Consider the following 14,093-nt stretch of genomic DNA (forward strand, 5'->3'; position numbering starts at 1 on the left):
ACTAAACAGGTTATTATTGTTGCTGCAGATGCAAATCTTTGCTTAAATATATACCCGAAGCACATACGCTGTTTAAGGTGGAAGACGCATGAACAAATTAACAAATTGTGAAAATTACACTTTCAGTTTAGCTTCTTCCCATCGTCTGTACACATCCATGCCCACTGCCAAACCTCCTAACAAAAGGCCCTCCATGTAAAGCAGACAGTCCAGAAAGCAGGTATTATCTTGATAGAGGCATGTGACTAAACCTGTTTGGAAAGATACTGGTGGCACAGTGTCTGGCTAAGGTTCAGGGCTGATCCCAGATCTCTGTTTCCGAGCAAACAGACAGAGCCAAGGGTGTTGCGAGTAGACGCTCCTCCAAATTCACTGCCGCCCAGCCCTGGCCCCGGCTGCCCCAGAGAGGCAGGGGCCCGTAAGCGAGCGGCCATGTTGTCGTTTGTGTGGCCGTGATCCCGGAGAGCCAGAGCTTCCTGCCTGGGCTGACCTGTGCGCTGCTTGGAATGCAGTTTTATTGGGACTCAGCAATCACTGAAGCAGAGTTCACTACAGCAGCTCACTGCTGCTACTGCACACTGCTCAAGGCACACAGCACGCAAGTGCATGTGTGTCACACACACACACACAAACATATAAACACACACACATGCACACACATTAACACGCATACACACACATAAACACACATTAACACGCATACACACACACACAAACATATAAACACACACATGCACACACATTAACACGCATACACACAGACACACACACACATAAACACACACACATGCACACACATTAACACGCATACACACACACACACACAGACACACACACACATAAACACACACATGCACACACACACAGACACACACATTAACACGCATACACACAGACACACACACACATAAACACACATGCACACACACACAGACACACACACACATGCACACACATTAACACGCATACACACACACACACACATGCACACACATTAACACGCGCACACACACACACACACAGATACACACACAGACACACGCATGCACACACACACACACACACACACACAATAACACACTCGCACACACATAAAAACACACACAGACTCACACACATGCACAAACACACAAATACATGCACACACAAACATGCAAACACGCACACACATGGACACATGCACGCACAGAGACACACACACACACACAGTTGTACACACATGCACGCACACTAATGCACATGCAAGCACACATGTACAGCAATAACAACCATCTTGTCTCTATCTCAGAAGCATTCAACATGTCTGTCTTCCTCTGAGATTAGCAACGAGGACAGGGCTCAGCAGGGTCTGAATAGTGTGGATGCAGCGCTTCCTGCTCTGTGCACCATGGCTAATATCACCCGAAGGGTTAAGAGATTATCACCTTCTGCTGATGACTCGGATTAAATGTTAAACTAAACTTTGTCAACAGGCAATGAAAACCTGAATGGAAAGCACTCTGTGCATCTGTTCTCACCTGTAACCACAGAAACCTCCATGGTTCCTGTGTATTGAACTTTGCCTTCCCCTTTGCTGCACACAAGCCACACTAACATGCACTGTGCACTTACTAAGTCTACCTCTTGACTGCAACAAACACTTCCAGCTATATCTGAAGTACTCCGCAATGCAAGACTCTGTACAATAGGTGCTATTTAAAGGCTTCAGAACTACAAGACAAGTAGGTAACAAACCTAAGGTTACTGGTTTCACTCACCTCCATTAAAATATTCTTGTCATTATAAATGAGTTGTTTCAGATAAATACACCCAAAACTGCCAGCATGAAAGCCAAAACGACAACAACAACAACAATACTAATAATAAATAATAATAATAAAACAATAACAGCAATAATAATAATAATAATAATAATAATAATAATAAATAATCAAATTCAAGTTGTATTAAATAAGGACCTTCTCTTCCTCATACTGGGTAATTAAATGACGTCCACCGAATGAAGCCAGAGAGGAAGATTTGTATTTGTGTGTGTGTGTGTGTGTGTGTGTGTGTGTGTGTGTGTTTCTCTCGGCGGAGAAGCATTGGATTTTAAGGGGGTGTGAGGGAGCAGCCTCCGTGCTCGCTAATGGAAAATGCTCCTCCGCACAGCTCCTGTTACAGCGGCTAACAAACGCTCTTTGAAAGCTGTGTTCAGCAGGGCCTGAAAGAAGAGGACAGATGCCTGATATCACAGGATAATCTCACCTCCACAACGGCGAAAACATTAACCCTCTCCTGCCCGGGCCGCGCGGAGGCGTCGCGCCAGCAGTCATCGCCCCGCAATTCCCAGGAACGACACAAGCGCCCGCACCCACCCGTCGATCTTTCCATATGCTACAGCTCGCCAGCTAACCTCCCTGTTCTCACCTCGGTAAATAAACAAGGCTAATGAAGCCAACGGAATCTGCTTCCTCCATTTTATGAGCACAGGCTCACTTCAGTTTAGAAAAAGGTGCGTTCTTAGATTTGCGCTATTTTAGGCCAGCAATGGCACAAATGGCTTTTTTTTTTTTTGGCGTGCAGATAGACATCATTCATCTTTAAGCTCACAGCTCTTTAAGGCACCTGTAAACCTAACCCGAGCATTTAATGAGCCCGTGAAAAGCCACAGTGTAGTTAAAAAAGGATAAATTGCCTTAAAGAGCTGAAATTCTGGATACTGACAATTTGCAGCGACCGAGAATTATTCCAAGTCTCTCTTGTAAAACAGATTATTTTATGTTAACGGACGAATCTGGTCAAATAAAAAATACATAAAATGTGCATACAAGTACTATAATACTGCAGTAGTTACAACATCAGCATGATTATTATTATTATTATTATTATTAATAATAATAATAATAATAATAATAATAATAATAATAATAACAATAACAACAACAACAACAACAATGAAGACAACAAACAATAATAATAAAAATCATAGTAAAAAAATGCCTGTTTTTCTACCGGACAGTCTTTCAGGATGTGGCAGGCATTTACACTGAGCTGCCAGAGACATGCAAAGCCTCTTCCTCCCGTAGGAGAGGCGGGAGATTTTCTCCCCAAGAACAAAGTTTTCCTCTTTTTTTGGTGAGGAAGTAAGTAATCTGTGTGTATCTATGCAATCTGTCTGTAAAAGTGCTTTTTCGGGCCCTGCCAGGATTAAAAAAAAAAAAAGTTCTCGCTGTTCTGCTGTGTGTATTCCTTTTGTTTAGAGACTGACTAAGTGTGCTGCTTTCTTTCCCCGTTCGCATTTTTCGATTGCTGTTGCAAGAGTTTGGAGTCCTGCCCACATGCACGCAAACATGCACATATGCGTAAGAGGGCTTCAAGAACCTACTCAAAAAATTTAAGTATCCGTGTGGGTAATGCGATTCCTTATACCCTTATATGCGGCTGACGATGAAGTCATTGCTTTAATCAAAAACGGTTCTTCAGGTTTATTTTGCATCTTGCGTGCAGATGGGTATGCAAAGTCCGCAGGAGACAGAGACAAAAGGGGACAGGCACACAAACATGGCTGAAAGATCGCAGTAGTCGAAATCCAAGAACATACTACAGTACTACCACATTTAGCACCCTTCAATCCTAATCTGGGATTAAGCCTAAAATTAAGAACGTAACAGAAGAAAGTACATGATGAGGCTGGTTTTCAGACTCTTCAGCCAACCTTAGTTTGTCAATTGCCTTTAATCTAGAGCCTTCAATCTGCAGGGAAACTAACCAATGTAACTAATATTAATAACAATAACAATGTCTCATATTCCACAATAGGCAGTGCATACCGTACGAATCTCTGGAAAGCGTTCAATTCATCAAGTATGAAGGAGCTGTTTAAAAATAAAAAAATCTACATTATGGTCAATCCTTTCATAGGAAATAGTACATGCAAGCGGATTATAGACAGAGGTTTATTAAAAGTGGCAATTTTTGTATACATATTAGAATAACATAAGTAGAATAGTTTGTATGAATGCATGGCTGCGGTGTCAAATCTGTCACTAATTTAACTTTCCACCAATCCGGTTCTCTGCATTATCTCTCCCTCAGCAAACCTTGAACAACATTACAGACCAATGTGCAATAACTAATCTCATACTACTCTGATTAAACAATGCTACTCCCTGTACTGAGGTAATCATTCTGACCTTATTGCTTATAGGAGGCAACAATAAATCTTGATGCATTAGGCTGTTCAAAGATGAAGAACGACTGTGAATGTGTTTTCAAACACGCACATGGGCCTACAGTCCTGTTACCTGACTACCAGAAACACAGGAAGTCAAAAATATATCACCATTTCAGAGTAGTGGCAAAAGCCAGGGTGTCAAACCACCGCACAGCAACACCTTCTAATAGGATTATACATCTAGGCTGCATCCACTGGCACTGAAGACATACTGAAAAAAACAATGTTGAATGAAAACAGTCAGATTCCTCCAGAACATTCCGTAGTCCTAACTGCATCAGAAACCGGCTAATCCTGGAGCCGGTCCTCTTGTGTTTGTGTTTTCACGTTCAACAATGCGAGGTATTTAAAGAACACTGAAAACACGGCTATCTTTAAACTGTCTCCAGCGGAACAGTTCAGAAAAAAGAGACGGAAGAGGCACTTCAAACACACACAGTTATTTCACTTTAAAAAATGACATGGATAAAGGTATAATTAACATTAAGGCTTTGTGATCAGACTAACCCGTGCTCAGAGCACAGAGCGAATCAAACCAGGACATGGAAAACTACCAACGCTTTAATATAATAACAAAGCTACTAAATATCTTTTTACAAAAGGTCTTTTTACAAGTTCCACTCTGGCCTTCAGTTTGTGCTGAACCACAAATGTTAGGCCGACCTGTCTTACCTATTATGTCCAGAGCAACACTGCAGTCTGGACCGCCAGTTTCAGACCAGCAAACCACTAACCAGCAATCACTATCCTGTGTGATTAACCATAACCTGACAATGCAGAAAAAAAAGAAATCATCTGGCTGAGATTACGACAAACACTCATAACGGTCCGCTGAAAACAAGGCCACACTGGCGGGACCAACTTAATATAACCTGATCATATCTAATAACGTCCAGAGTAAAAAGGGAACAGACTCATTTCTTTACAACTGAACCCAGTAGAATCTGGGAACGGAGAAGAAGAATAAAAATCTAACGAGCGTGCCACCTAAATCCAAACATTTCTCCTGAAGACGCGGGCCGCGCGGATACAATATTCATTTTTTGCTGCAGGAGGACAGCTGTTGCATAACAATGAGATTTGCTAATGAAATGAACCATCAACCTGCGATACATACATATTAAACCGGGACCCGGGTGTCATTTTCTTTTTCGCACCGTTTGTTCCCCCCTCTCCTCCCTTTTCCCCTGACCTTTCGGTACTTTGTCTCGACACAGATTTTATTGCTTTAAGCCGAGAATTATTTGCGCGCGCCGCGGCGCCGCTCTGCACACGCACGCGCCGCACCCTGGGAGCCGCGTGCATCGCCGTGAGGTAACGTCTGCGCCGCGTCTGCAAACACGCTACGCCGCAGACGCACCGCCTTCCATTCAGAGGAGAAAATGAAAATGCGGTACAAAAAAAATGATTCAAACTGATCCAAACCCTGCTTTGATAATTACACAAAGACTAAACAAGTCCTTTATGTATACTAAACAAGGGACTTCAGAATTTACATTTTCATCCAAAATTGACTGGCTGAACCAGTAAAGGCAATCTATTACAAATTTCGTTCAACGATCAGGGCAGTCGAATCAAATTAATTACCCTAATTGTTACACAAGACAGGATAAACGCATCAAAATAACAAACAAATTTGAAGCTTTCCATTCATTGAAGGGATACTTAAATTTGTACGTTGACGTCACATTCACACGTTGGGCCTGGAGAGCAGGAACCAGAGGCGTGTGTTCAAGCTTTAACCTCCAGCGTCTGTGCCACAGTGCTACGTCATCAGAGGCTAAATCTGGCACCATCTATTGATTGCGCTTTAAAGATACTAGCGTGAAGATCACAGCAGTAAAAGTGTGAAAACAAGCAAAGCTTCAAATACGAGGAGCCGAACCTCCTCATTTGTGGTATCACAGATTTGCCACATTTAAAGAATGAACACGTTCATTCTGAGGGGAAAATACTGACGTGAAGCACGTTGTTTTTTTTTTAATGAAAAAAAATTTGGGTAAAATGAATGAATGCTGACATACAAAAATGAAGCAGGAAACCTGCTAAATTAAATTAGGCAACCAGCACATGGCCTAGGCAAACGCAACAGAAGAACGAATAAACAAAAGCAAAAAACTCTGCTCCCCGTTACAGCACGTGCGATTATCAACCGACGAAACTCGTTTCTGCACAGGTCAACAAAATGTGGTTATTTTGAGGGCTGGCATTTTCACCGTAAACACTCATTTACAAGCATCTGTTGTTTAATATAAACAAAAAACAAAAAAAAAAAAACCCCAGAATAGCCATTCTGCGGCTGAACCGTGAGCGTTCGCGCCTGGAGACGAGCGAGCGCGAGCCGGGCTTCACCGGGGTGAGGCGGAGGAAGCGGCGCTCGCTCCGCGCTCGTACGCGTCGCGGCGGCGGCTACGCTCGTCCCTGCCTCGGCTCGTATTTCCCCCCCCCCCTTCCCGCCCTTAAAATGGACGTTTTGATTCTTCTCCGCGCCGGGCGTAAACAAAGGGAGGGGGATAATTGATCAAAGTGCACGGGGGCCCGGGGAGAGAGAGAGGAGGAAGGTCACCGCGCGCCAGCCGGGCAGATAGCGCGAGCGGCTCCGACGCTCCCGCGCCGCCATCCCTCTTCCCTGACAAAGGCTCCATCTGCCACCGAGCCGCTCGCAGCCTCCGAGTCGGAATATCAATGATTTCCGAGCGCTCGGCGAAGCCCGCGCTCACCTTGGAGTCACCTCTGCGCGCGTCTGAGGGCTGACGACGCTGCCGATGACACTCTCTCTCTCTCTCTCTCTCTGTCTCTCTCTCTCTCCGCGGCGGGCGGCCCGAGGGAGGCTGCTGCTAGGGGGTTTTTTTTTTTTTTACGAGCTCCGATATTATTGGGGCCGTTAAAAATGCGTGTTTGGGGTTTTGTTTTCAGTTTTTTTTTTTTTCCCCAGAATTCATGAGTGATGAGTGACGTCGGGGTGGCCTGCGCGTTGTCGCATTTGAAAGGAAATGCGCCATTTTAACTACGGTGAAGGATTTCGACCTGGAATTAACGCGACCTCAGGGCGTACGGGGCGAGAGCGGGACGTTTCCTTTCGGCGGCCGGCGCGTGTTCACGAGCGCTCGCGCGCGACGGAGCCGGAGACCGAAGAATCCCTGAGCCTCGGCAAAAACGTTCTGCCTTCCAGCGTTCAGGAGACGCAAGCAGCTGGCCTAACCACCGAATGATACTGAAGAAAATTCAATTTTCTCCCCGACCATCTGCACCCCGAACCACAAAGAGACATCCACGGGCCTCCTCCACTCCCAATCCCAGACCATGATGCCTCTGTCCCGAGACCCCATCGGCTGTGACCTTTAACCCCTGCGGAGAGAGGCTGTGCGACTGCTTCTAGTTACCCACAGAAAATTAGCTTCTGAGAATGCAGCTGGCCAAAGTTCCGCTTTGAGCTCAAAAACTATGTGTTTTTTTTTTTTGCAGTTACATCCCTGCGGTTCAGACATGTCTCAAACATTGTTTTTAAAAAGCGCTCTCTCTAAACCCCTTCAGAGGAATGCGAACGCACAAACGCAATGATCGGTGAAGTCGTCCCCTTAGTGTGGAAACTCCCAGACACCCCTAATGGCTTCTCTGGTCTGCTCCGTGTTCAGAGATCAGCAGGCACAGGCCCCAGCTCTGCGCTATGCGCTCATTTCTAAATGGACTGAGAGAGGCCTGATGCAGTGCACTCTGCCTCTGACCCCGCCCACTACGATCACATGTCAGGAAGCCATTTTCACGCACACAACGTTTATCCAAACGGTTAGCCTCGTTTCCCATCGGCCATCGCTGACGAAGTGAAACCAGGAGGGCTAACGCTGGTACCGGCACTGGAGTGGGCCGCTACCGTGTATCCCCCCCGCACGCCGATCCCCGGCCCGGTTCCGACGACCTGCCGTCGCTCGCCAAATCGAGCCGCGACCGCGAACCCGCCGGCTCGCTGAAGAGAAGTGCTTCGCCTTCTGCGTCTCCCCTTCGGAAAGGACGCAAATAATCGACCCTCCGCGCGAATTAGCGACAAGGACGCCGTCCCGAGCGGCGGTCCGGAGACCCGGAGGGGGGGGGCCTGGGGCCTGGGACCCGGCGAAGGAGTTAACCGCGCGTCACGGACAGGCAGGAAGACTCCGTACCGCGCGCGATTAATAATTAATAACTCCTAAAGACCCGCGCCGAAACAGGCAGGGCGGGCGGGGGGAGAAAGATCCCTCCGCTCGGCTCCGATGCTCTCTAATGAGCAGCTCTGTCATCCTTTTTAAAAAATGCGTGCGAGGAAGAGCAACGGCAGGCAGAGGGTTTTTTAAAGCGAGCGGCGTCGCGGCGTTAACGGCGTCGCCTGACGAACCCGGCGGGGAGAAACGGCTCCGAGCGGCGGGGGCGTGCGCGAACGGGCGAACGCGCTTCAGAGGGAAACCGAAAAGCGTGCGTAATCAAAAATCACTGCTCGCCCGCAACCTTCTTCAACACAGCGCAAATACAACTTTGAGAGAAAAAAAAATACTTCTAACTGCTTGTGAAGGCTGGCCTTCGTGTGGTAAGAACGGTCAGGAGTAATACGGAAGAGACGTTCGGCTAACGCGAGCCGCTAATAAGCGTGGCCCTCACATAGGAAGGGTTCAACGCTACTGCGACAGCGAGAGCAGCTGCTAATACAGAAAGCACAGCGCTAAAACACCACCAGATTCTGCAAGCCGTGAAGACCTTCCTCTATTTCAAAAAATCATAACGACTTTCAGATTCATCAGCCGCCAGAGGAATCATTTCTGCATTAGAAAGAGAAAACGCATACGAGACATTAAATTAAAGACGTGAAACTTATCACTGAAACTTATTTTAATGGGAAAGTCCTTATGTCTCAACCCCCACTCCTCCGCCTATGTGACTAGACTGATGGCAGGACAGACAGACAGTGGGACAGACTGATGCAGACCAACCTAAAGCTCCTGTGCCCCTCCCTGGCCCCCTTCTTCTCCTGACCTTCTAAAAAAGGCATGCGCTCCGCCCACACCCCTCCCGCTCCCTCCCCTCTACTCCACTCCCCTCCACTCCACGCCCCTCCCCGCTAAAACGTTAAAACACTAATGCGCTAAAGAGGCCCTCCAAAAGAAATGATGCAGATCCGTCCACCTCTGCCTTACGCAGCTACTGCGCCCAAAAGCAGCTCCTAAGCATCGGGGACCCCCTCACGGCCCCCCCTCCCCTGCCCGCACCACTCATCCGCACTCTTCTGCTTCCTCGGCGGACCAGAACACGAGCGCGGCGGCCCGAATCGCACAGGCATAACGCACGCTGCTCTAAAGACGTTCACGGTGCATCCGCACGTGCGTGCATGCAGCCTGGGTCCCCGCAAGGACTCATGTGAAACGAGACCAATAAATTAGATTTTACTCGAAAAACATTTTATCAGCATATCAGAGTTTCAACTCTCGTGTCCGACGCGCTGCTTCGCTGAAAGCATTTGCCCGTTTGGAGTGACAGTTAAGAGCATCTGCAGATAAAATACAGAGAGAGACGGACGGCCGTCCACGAGTCGCACGCGCTGTAATTTGTCGATGGGGGAATTCCGTCATCCGGCAGGGATCGGGCTCCCTCCTCCCTGCCTGGTGCTGAGCCGAAAAGCCGTGCCAGGGCCCGGGTGTTTACCATCGCGCCGTCTCAAACAGCCCCGGCAATCTGTGCGCCGCTCGGCTGCGGCCGCAGAAGGCACTCTTTTGAAGCCTCGCCATTAGCCGCACGAGCGCATAAATATTTCAGAAAGCAGAGACAGAGAAACGACGCTGCCATTTCCGAGGCGGCTCCTCACAGGAAGGCCCGCCTCGGTGAGAGGTGTCAGTCATTAGGCCCCTCCCACCAACTGAGCCTTCCTCCGCAGCTCCCCCCCCCCCCCCTCTCGGGGGAAACATGGAGGACAGTGGTGACTGGAAGAAGGCCAGGGAGGTTTTCTGTTGCTGGTGGGCGGGGCCTGTTCGTACAGCCGGTGGCTGTACCACAGACGATGGGCCTCATTACCATGCGTGCCAGCAGCCTTCACCAAAACGTGACCCGTCCCTTTGACAGGAGCGAAGAGCCCCCATGTTGAAAAACAAAATTAATTTCACTCCATCCTCCATTTTGTATCCACTCAAAACCATGTTCTGCTACTTTCAACCTAATTACAATTGCAACGTAATAATTAAAACTGAATTGTTTTTGCAACCAACCTTCGTACACATTTGTCCAAAAAGTCTAGGTTTAACCCTAAGCTTCTGAAAGCGGAACGTAAGGCGGAAAGCCTTTTACAGCGTTTTTTAATCATTGAAAGAAGGAATTAAATTAGCTTTTCTGCATCACGCTGCAAAAAAAATAAAAAATCAAATAAAAGCAACCTTGGAGCTGATGGCCTTTAAACAAGCATCTGAACTTAAAACACCTTTATTATGCAGTATTTTTTCTGTTGGAAGCAGATGGATTTCCTTTGAAGAACTTAGCAATGAATACTAATGAATTCCAGCTAGTCCTACCCAGCAAAGCTGCCAACGGGAAAAGGGAAGTGTAGCAATTACGTTATGTTATCTCCCGTTATTGGTGACATCTTTTGCGACCACAGACTCCAGATAACCGCTCAATACAAAAGGCAAAGGCAGCCATTCTGGCTCAAGACCATGCTAAACAAGACCGTGCCACGAGTAACTTCATTCCTTTAACCTCCGTCCTGAAAGCACCACGATTATGACCTGAAACTCAATTCTCTGAATGTGATCCCCTGTTGAAACTCAAGCAACACTTAACGTTTCCAACCTTTGCCAAGAATCAATTAATTACTGTTTATAAGCACAAATATATTAATTATAAGCAATTACAGCACATTGGAACGTCGATCATGTTTGCCAACATTTCAGTCGCTTCCATTGGACAGATACAGGAAACTCTCTCTGAATCGGACTAGATTCAGACAGGGAGGTACAGTCTACGGCTGCAACAGAATCAAATTCCTCATCAACATGTGACTCCAGATTTATGCAGCTCTGAAAATTCTTTGCACTTTTCCACAATACCTAGGAAATCAATTTCAGCCAGGGCTGCTATTATCATTATTGATAGTGTGGAAAGTGCTGCTGGCTACCACTTATGAAAAAGCATGATCTGTAATATATAGCATACACACTGATACATCAACAGAGCATAAAGCCTGCCTGTTCGAAATATTTAAAAACACTCAGCCTAGTGTTTTTAGGTTGCAGTGTGTGTGTGTGCGTGTGTGTGCGTGTGTGTTACCTTCTCAGGTCTTTTTTATGGCTAGATCCGGGGCCACACCAGAGGCGTTAGCCACTATTGTAACTCATGTAGCTGCTAAATTCCTAAATTCATCATTTGCATGATTCCAGTTCTGTAGAATTTATCCCAGGGCTGCCTCAAGTAAACATAATGTTTTGCATACTTGTAAAGCACTCCAAGTTGCTCTGATTAACACTTTTCACTCCATGTGGTATTAATAGAAGTAGGAATATAACCGTAAATCAGACTCCAGCACAGCTAGAACCAGTGTTTTAAGCCTCTTTCTGAAACTGTCGGGAGGGTGGTGGGGGGGGGGGGTCACCACAATTTATTGAGTCACCCATGCAGACACTGTTCAAAGCCACCGCATGTACAACCAGCCCTTAACAAACTCAAAACAAAGGAGTTCAAAAGCTCTGCCAATTACCCCAATTTGATGAACAATACTTTATTCTAAAATATTCACCAGTTTGAAACCGAAGGAAAAAAGATGAATTGTCTTATTTTCTGCGACTTAATAGTTTGTTACTTTTTAAGTGAGAGGCAAACTATTTGTAATATTAGATTCACAGAAGAACAAAAATAAATCATTTTTGTTGTATGTGCCACAAACTAATTCCATAAAAGAGATCTTGTTATATGTAATCGGAACAAAAGGATCCTACGGCTTAGGAACTCCTTAGATTGAACCTGCCAGTGTGTTCACTTTATGTAGTGCAGTTTAGCACAGTTTTCAGCGAAGAAACAATGCAATACAAGATTTCTGTTCAGACCATGACAGCTGATGTCAAAACCGCAATTGCAACAATGAGAATGACAACAAGGGTTTCAACAGCGGCAGCAATCTGTGAACATTAGCGATAGATTGAAATTCAGTCAATGTGACCAAACACTTACCGTTCAAGAGAGTATTCAGCTCTGTGACATCACTGCTCTGCAAACTGAAACAAAAGACAACAGTCAGGTTAACCAACTCATTTTCCTTGATGTATTTATTCACCATTGTTCATCCCTGAAAGCTGCAAGGACGTCACATGAAAAGGTTAATATTGTACAGTTCAGACCCCTAGAGTGAATAGCCACTCCATTCCAGTACTGACTGACAACTAAAGCACGGCAACAATGTTTAACTGGCAAAGATGAAACGGAAAAACAGCGTTTCTGTTAAATAAGATGTTTGTGATACAATTGGCACTCTCTCACAGATAAACACGCAGACGCACACACTCGCAGACAAACACAAATGCAGAAACAGACACAACCACACGCACACACACAAAAACATGCAAACAAATAGAAATGCACACGCATGCATGCACATACACTCACACAAACACAAATGCAGAAACAGACACAACCACACGCACACACACAGAAACATGCAAACAAATAGAAATGCACATGCACGCATGCACACACACACCATGATTTGTTCCCCCCTTCTAAACCTGCTGGAACTAAAGCCAAAAATAAGACCTAAAGACATTGACATTTTCAGTAAATTTATCATATTTATCAATGAATAATATATTTATTTATTTCAGATTTTATTTCTCATAGACAATGTGTTTTTTTGTCAGAGGCCTTCATGCAGTACACCAGAAAGACACCACATTTTTCTCTCTGTGAGTCGAATGTGCCAGGCAGTCTACGCTTTCCAGCAGCACCAGGAGACCTGACACATTGATCCCGGGCCTGACGCTAGATCTCCTCCTCCTTCAACTTCCCCCCACCAACACGCATATCATCCTCCCAGATTTTATCACCAGGAACAACGGCGCTTGCATAAGCATGCCAAACATTTCTGGCGAGCCAGCAAGTTTCTATTATTTTCATTAAACATTTCCATCTGGGTCGGTTTCATTTGGAATGTGCAGGGAACGAAGGCACCGGCGGTTGGAGATGGTGTCATCGCGTGATTTACAGCCTCCGCGCATCACTCAAAATCCCTGTGTCCAGACAATCTATCTGCAGGACAGCCGTAATATCGCGCAGAGCCCAGGGAAACATGCATTACCCATGCCCGTGTTACGAAAGATAATTACAGCAACAAGAAGAGCAATAATAACAACAGCAATTTAACAACAATTATTGCTACTATCACTTAAACACTCGTTCAGTGATTATAGATTACTGGCATGGGACTGTGTCTTCATCTAAAAAGGGCAATAAAGTCAATTCTGTGGTTATTCAATGGAAGCCGTTAGGTCAGTTTTTAAAAATCCACAACCAATCGCCATGTTTTTCAGCGAAGGCCAATATATGCATTAAGTAACATATGCTGTCCGATTAGAATGTTCTAAATTCCACGTCGGAAAAGCAAGCTGCTGTGGGTTTAAAAGATACAGCGCTGAAACCGAAACGCCTGACAGGAAGAGTTTTTCTGCATGTCGTACTTCACCAAGGCCGGGTTTTAAGCACTTGAGGGGAGCACAACTTTGATGGACCACAGATGTGTGGTGGGCTTCGTTTGCTCTTTTCCCTGAAGTCTTCAGAACAACCAGGCAAGTCTCGACAATTTATCCCTCGAAGAATTGTCGCACAGTCGTTTGTAGGATCCCCTAAAATACCTGTGATCCCTAAATACCTTCGATTCATCTTT

The 14,093-nt window shown here is 45.8% G+C and overlaps 1 protein-coding gene across 2 annotated transcripts in view; it reads right to left on the reverse strand.

The window, feature by feature from the left end:
• The window catches only part of LOC135241186 (bromodomain adjacent to zinc finger domain protein 2B-like), an 80,545-nt gene that overhangs the window by 52,490 nt on the left and 13,962 nt on the right, over positions 1-14,093 (reverse strand). For both annotated transcript variants that reach the window (XM_064311365.1, XM_064311364.1), the window contains one exon: positions 12,389-12,432. The gene's annotated coding sequence lies outside the window, so the exon portion shown is untranslated. The remainder of the gene's footprint in view (positions 1-12,388; positions 12,433-14,093) is intronic.

Source organism: Anguilla rostrata, chromosome 15 (genome assembly GCF_018555375.3).
Source record: "Anguilla rostrata isolate EN2019 chromosome 15, ASM1855537v3, whole genome shotgun sequence".
Taxonomy (NCBI): domain Eukaryota; kingdom Metazoa; phylum Chordata; class Actinopteri; order Anguilliformes; family Anguillidae; genus Anguilla; species Anguilla rostrata.